Source organism: Ornithodoros turicata, chromosome 2 (assembly GCF_037126465.1).
Source record: "Ornithodoros turicata isolate Travis chromosome 2, ASM3712646v1, whole genome shotgun sequence".
Classification (NCBI taxonomy): Eukaryota; Metazoa; Arthropoda; class Arachnida; order Ixodida; family Argasidae; genus Ornithodoros; species Ornithodoros turicata.
Window position 1 is genome coordinate 53,467,087 of NC_088202.1, and position 6,000 is coordinate 53,473,086.

Sequence of the window (6,000 nt, forward strand, 5' to 3'; positions counted from 1 at the left end):
ATCAAGCTTTGTTTCTTTTTATTTCAAGTGAAATTGTTTCATTTCGCCTGCACCCATTGCCGTTATTTGATGTATTTGTTTACTCTTTCTATTCAGTTATTTTGATTGGTGTGCATTTTTTCCATTTCACGGTCTATCTAGCCCGCACATAAAATACCAGAATGCATTCTCTTTGGTGTACCTTCATCCTTGTGGACGTGAAGGGAATATCTCTCTTTGAGCTCGCTGAACTTGCACTTCAATTTCGTCATTATTGTCAGCGCCGCGATGATTGATCACTATACCAGTACAATTCGCTCCCATCGCGCAACTTGATGACCAGAGTGCCCAAGCGAGTTTTGCTTCCACAAAGTGTTGACTTTAGAAATGGCTTTTTAGCCAACACGTAGGGAGTCCCACGAGCTAGATTGCGGTGATGTGCGAGCCAGGAAAGGGGGGGGGGGGTTACACTTGGAAGTTGAAAGTTCTTTCGCTGTTTAGCCACGTCCTTCTTTTTCCACTCGCGGGGTTCGTTACGGCCAAAAGCGGGACAAAACGTCGTCTCACAAGCATGCAGATGGGACAGCAGGATTACGAGCGTCACAAAAACAACAAATAAGTAATGATGATGTATTGGGATGTTTCGCCGCTGAGGCAGCACCCTATCCCATTGTTTGAGGGGGAGAAGATGGTGAGTGAAGAGCTTAAAAGAGGGACCGTCCCTCCTAAATCAGGATTTTACCCCAAATACAAGGGAACAATGCCATTTTTCAAGCTTCGTCTACTGTAGATTGAGAGCTGCAGAAGCCTTATTTTCCAGATGCTCATCTCAAAAACACACACAAAGAGAAGGAAAATGAGAGCATCGGCGGCGTTGTCAAAAGAATGAATAGCCGGGCATTTTTGGTCTAATAAGAATTCGCTTTCAATTCGAGGCAAAAAAGGAAGCCCAGCAGGACGAGAGCACACGCTGCCAACGAGACCTTTCTGAGCGCACGGCGAACACGCGCTCAAGTCAAACGGGGTGGGGGTGGGGATATATTTATTAGAACAAAGGAAAAAAAAGGGGGGGATGGTCAGCCAAACGGGACGCCGGCTTGCTATTCCGCAAAGAAAAAAAGAGGGGAAAGAAAAATAAAGAGAAGAAGAATATATAAATAAAAAGAAAAGAATTAGGAAATAAAGGAACAACGGTGAAATAAGGATGAGATAGATTAAAGTCAAACGGGTTCCGAGTGTGAAGCCTCGAATAGCACGCATACATATTTGTAAACGTGAAAGACGTTTCATCTTGTTGCTTGGACACGTGTAGGTGAGAAGGAATCCAGACACTGACGATAACAAGGACATAATTTAATTTAGACGCTATCTAAATGCTGACTGATAATAAACGATAACAGTACTCACTAAACGATGACTCCGGAAACGTTGTATGTTCAAAAATTGTTCCTGTTGTAATGCTTGCCTTTTACTAATTACGAACAAAAAGTATTGAAAAAGAAACCGCACTGATATCGCTCGGAAACCCATATTCAACGGGTAGAGGCCTACTTCTTAGTGTCAGACATGTTCTCATTGGTTGATTTTTAGCCAAAAACGTAGCGAAAATCGCAGCGACTGCGAAAACCTGATTTCTTCTTTTATTTTTCGCGAACATGTTTTATGGAAAATAGTTTATAAAACTAGATTGTAGACAGAAATTTTATATTTCCTCTTTGTCATATGGCGATAACGCGACAAGCTTGGCATATATTTCAGAACAGAAAATTACATTTCTTTATCCAGATGAGCACATTATACTTCGGTCAGAAAATATCGACCTCCTAATATCGATATTAGTGCAATAATCTCTTCAAAGATGCAGCCACCAGATGTACGGAATGGAGTGACATGTTTCACGTGAATGGTGATGGCAACCAAGAGTGTTTCCGCCTGCAAGTAAGGAAAACCTGCCTCAATTATCCGTTCGGCTAGTTTTTTTATGACGACCGATCTGCAATAAATTGAATGCTCGCGACGAAGTCAAAAAAAGGATACGATGAAACGACAGTTACCGACGAGAACCGCCAAACCGAAATAAGAGCAGGCAGACCACTCGTCTACCCCCCCCCCACACACACACACACGAAAAAAAGAAAAATCGTTGTAATAATATTATTGGAGTATACATTTACACAGAAGGTAAGTCAGCCTATTGTGGCGACATGTTACACAGCCTGGTAGGAAAACTAGTTGTCATTCGCTGTTCCGGGTACGGTTCTCGCTAGTATTCAACAAATCGCCTGCGCCCTTGCCCCTTTGACCGTCACCGATTCCGTGAAACAGCGTTCCATGAAATGGCTTCCAATCAAATATCGACATCTTGTTCAAACTCTGTTCGATGAAGCGACCCGGAACTTATAACATATTTCTACTGTTCAAATGAAGCTGTAACAAACCTAAATTTACAACAAAGTGCGTAAAGCAAGACTGTAGAAGCCCATAAGCTTTCTGTTTCTTGTTTACCTTTGTAACAACATAAATTACAGGACGCGTCACACTTTGGGGACCACTCGGGTATCACGTGCTTTCCTTCGTGTACAACAAGGCTTCCTGCATGGGGCACGACGCCCCCGGGCAACCAATATAGCTCTCTCACCCCTCTTCCCTGGCACTCTGCTTGTGCGGAGACACGTACCAGTCGTTTTCAATGTCCTCTACTCACCTTCAGGACTGTATCGTGTTGAATGCCGAGCTGAAGAGAACATACCAGAGGGAACGAATAATTACAGTATTAATGTGTAAACTTAACTCCGTATTCAAGCTATCAAGTTTGTCTACGTTTTCCATAAAAAGCGCCGAACAACAGGCCCAACGTGATACTTTGTCGACATTGCCACGAGACGGTAGCGAAGTTTCCTCCATTCGTTAGTTGAAGAAATTGAAGGGAAAGCGTGGGATCCATTTTGCAACGTAACGCTTAAAGGGGGGGGGGGATTTATTGGCAGAAAAAAAAAGGGAAGATGAAAGGGCAAAGGGGGATATGTTTATTGAGAAAAAAAGAAAAGAGAGGTCAGCCAGACGGAGGTCGGCATGCTATTCAAAAAGAAAAAGAAGAAAAGCAAAGTAAAGAAAAAGGAAAAACAAAAACGCACAAAACTAAAACTAAGAAGTCACACACATGGCTCACACAATCACAAGATGTTGACAACGTTCGCCAAGGGGAAAGGTCAGCCATGAAGCACGCCAGCTTGCTATTCCCTAAACAAAAATAGAAAATAAAATAAAAAGTAAATAGATAAATAAAAAAGGCACACGGCTCACAGGGAGCCGAGGAGGCTTAAAGGGATTGTGACACATAGAAATGGTTACTTGAATCAGGTCCTGGCAGACGAGACAGCCTCGAAACAATAGCGAGTGCTAGTGGACCGCTGATACTACCGTGCCGGTGAAGCTTACCGTGCCTACAGGAACCATTGACAGAGAACGTGACTCAGAAATAAACTCATAATCTTATCTGCTGATTACTGCTAGACACGGTACCCTATACCGGGCTACAGGTAGCGGTCTACTAACACTGGCTATTAGTGAGTGTTAGTAGACGCCTAGACCGTGATAACGTGCCTCCGTGAATACCGTGTCTAGCGCATACAATCACGTGATAAGATACTGAGTCAGGAACGCTGTCATTGTTCCGGTATACAGACACGGTAGCTCCCCGGTGACTTTATTAACGGTTTACTAACACTCGCTATTAACTTTACGCTCTTTTCATTCATAATAGTGAGTTTTGGTATATCGTACGCTGTCGCTTTTACATACGTAAGGGAGGGGGGGATATATTTATTAGACCACAGAAGAAAAAAAAAAAACTGGGGGAAAGGTCAGCTAAACGGGACGTCGGCTTGCTATTCGTACGTAAGGGATAACGTGGTGGTCCTGCGCAGTGCGCAAAGCTCTCTTTATGCTCTGCGCGTGCGCAGAACCACCAACGCTACCGCTTACGTACGCAAAGGCGATAGCGTACGGTATACTAAAGAATTTCCTGTTTAGGTATAGTTAGTTTAGGTATGTTTTAGGTATGTTAGTTTTCCTGTCTAGGTATACTAAAGCTTACTAATGTCATGCTGTGTTTCCAGGGCCACTGAATTACAACTTATTTTCCGGTTCCAGACATCTGTCTCACTTTTCCTTTTTAAATCCGTGAGCTTTCCATTACCTTCCAACAGGTGACGTTGGGGCACTTGAATGACGTAATCGGAGAAGTTGGGTGTAAAACCTTTATGCCTTGCGATAAGAGCGAGCAGTTCCCTCACACACCGTTTTCTTGACACGCTATCTCTTCCTCTTGCCTGAACTTGTCAGAAGTCTCTGGTGTGTGTGTCACGCTTAATCTTATCAGCTCTGATTCAACCCAGCGTGACTGCCTGGAGATCATTGTTCGCTACTCCTTTCAGAAATGGGTACACAACTTGCGTCATTATAGTGCAGTTCACAAATAGTATGTTTGATGGATGAAAGAATGGGATGGTGGATTTCAAGTTGGTATGCCTGTTACAATAGGTTTTGTACGAAAGTGAAAGAATATTATTGCTGAAAATACATATCATACAGTGCATCATTAAAATGTGTGGGAGGGGGGGGGGGGGGGGTGTTGGCTGAGTATTCCAATGCTGGAGCTTTCGGATTGTATTTGAAAGAAAAATATCAAGGAGCAGGGATAAACTTTTTTAGATCATGTGTAGCAAAGTAGAGGCTGGGAAATTTTGTTAATTAATTAATAAGGTCCGGCAGGCTCCTGGGCGCCCAAAAATACAGGGACGGGGTTGCGTATAGGAGGCTGGGCACTGCCCCGGTACCAATTGTATAGAAAATGAAAGATGATGATTGGGATGGCAGTTCAGGTGATCAAGGCACAGTGGAGAGACCGGTTGATGACACACTCTACCAAAATTGACGGAGACCTTGATGCATATGAGCAGGACCGGGGCAGGCACCTTGCCGAAGGTAAATGGACGACGGTCAACTGCATGACCTCATCCCGCGCTGCAAGATCTCGCGTTCCCGTACACCGTCCGTCCTTTTTTTGTCGCGGAATTTACGAAACTTACTTTTCTTACGGCAACTATATTTAGGAGCGAAACACTGCTGTCTCGCTCAAATGACCCAAAAGAGAGCATTGCACCATAAACGTATAGGTTTTTCCACGAGCCCATAAAAAGCACGGCCTCTCTCGCTACAGTCGCTGCGCTCTCGAATAATGCACGCAAAGGCGTCAACGACCGCACTGCGTTTCCATCGGACAGAAGTATTACCCCGTGTCTACAACCTCATATTTTATTGGACTCCAGATATTTTTATACGTCCAGTCAAGCTGCCTGATGCATTTGTGCAATAACCCTTCAGCCTGCGGGGTTCCCCATGCATGTAATATTTGGCGACACCCCACCCCCTCTTTCGTATGTAGAACCCCAAGAGAGGGGGGCGGGGCTTTGATATTTAGCTTTAGACATATCGACAATGACACATAAAACTCCAGTAATAATGACCCCAATGATTTTTTTCAAAAAAGACCTCCTTCCATCGTTGCGATTCCAGATAAATCATCAGTGCGGGACCACCGAGTGCGCTTTTTTTTTTTTTTTTTACCGTCCCAATATAAGATCCTTTAGGATGCAAGTCTCACACAATAAGATGGATATTGGCCTTATTTTTATCCTGCTTGACAGCAGTTGGCCGCCGCCAGTGAAATCTAAAGATTCATCGCGACACTACTTTCCTTTCTTGGTTGTGAATTATTTGTTCTATCTTGATGCATTGCCATCGCCCCGTTTGTCGCACAGTTTGTTACGTAACTGCCCTCCTGAAGACGCGACGGGTGGTCTATCTTTACATCCGTCTCGTTGGGTGCACAATGCAATTCCGTCATTGACGTCATAAGCATTAAAGCGTGATGCTCGAGTTCTTGGCCATTCGTTATAAGAGAGCTCTTTGTGTACTTAGAAAACAACACATCAAAATAAAAGCAGCTGATGGTTAAAA